This window comes from Chrysochloris asiatica, unplaced genomic scaffold, assembly GCF_000296735.1.
Source record: "Chrysochloris asiatica unplaced genomic scaffold, ChrAsi1.0 scaffold00219, whole genome shotgun sequence".
NCBI lineage: Eukaryota > Metazoa > Chordata > Mammalia > Afrosoricida > Chrysochloridae > Chrysochloris > Chrysochloris asiatica.
The window spans coordinates 144,239-144,881 of record NW_006408737.1 but is presented as its reverse complement, the minus strand read 5'-3'; positions in this window follow the sequence as shown (position 1 = coordinate 144,881).

The window sequence follows — 643 nt, the reverse complement described above, 5'->3', positions numbered from 1 at the left end:
TTTTTTTTTCTATAGGGAACATAGGAATGAGGTTAAGTATAAAGATAGAGCAGGAAATAAGGAATCTGAGCAAAAATTAAAACAAAACTTATAAGTGTGCCCAAGAATTGATTATTATAAAAGACAATTACTTTTATGTGGAGGACATGACCACAGGACTTTTAAAACACAGAAGAAGCAGTGACCAGACGACAAAATAATGCATAAGACAAAGTAGTGAAACAGAATCTAAGAAATTTCCCTTGCCTTCAGAAGAAAAGAATAAAGAATTCAGAGGAAAAGTTGAAAGTCTGAGAGAACCCTAAGCACCATGGAGGTGAGAGCAAGGAGACGTACTGTACGAGTATGGGCAGTAATTCCAGAACAGAGCTGCCAAGAAGAAACAGTAATAAAAAGGAAGAAAGTATTTTGTGGGCTAAAGAAAGGTCATTCTCCAGAATAGAAAGACTAGCAGACAAAATTAAAGAAGACATTTCCAAAAAAGGATTGACTCGAGAATGCAAAGCTGTGGTAGGAAGAAAAGGCAGTTAAGTAAAAAAGTCTTTAAATCAATTGCTTAATTTAAGTTCACACAATTTTGAAAGAACAAATGCTAAAGAATGATTTTTGGCAGAGAAGATTCATTGTCAAAAATGTAATCTGG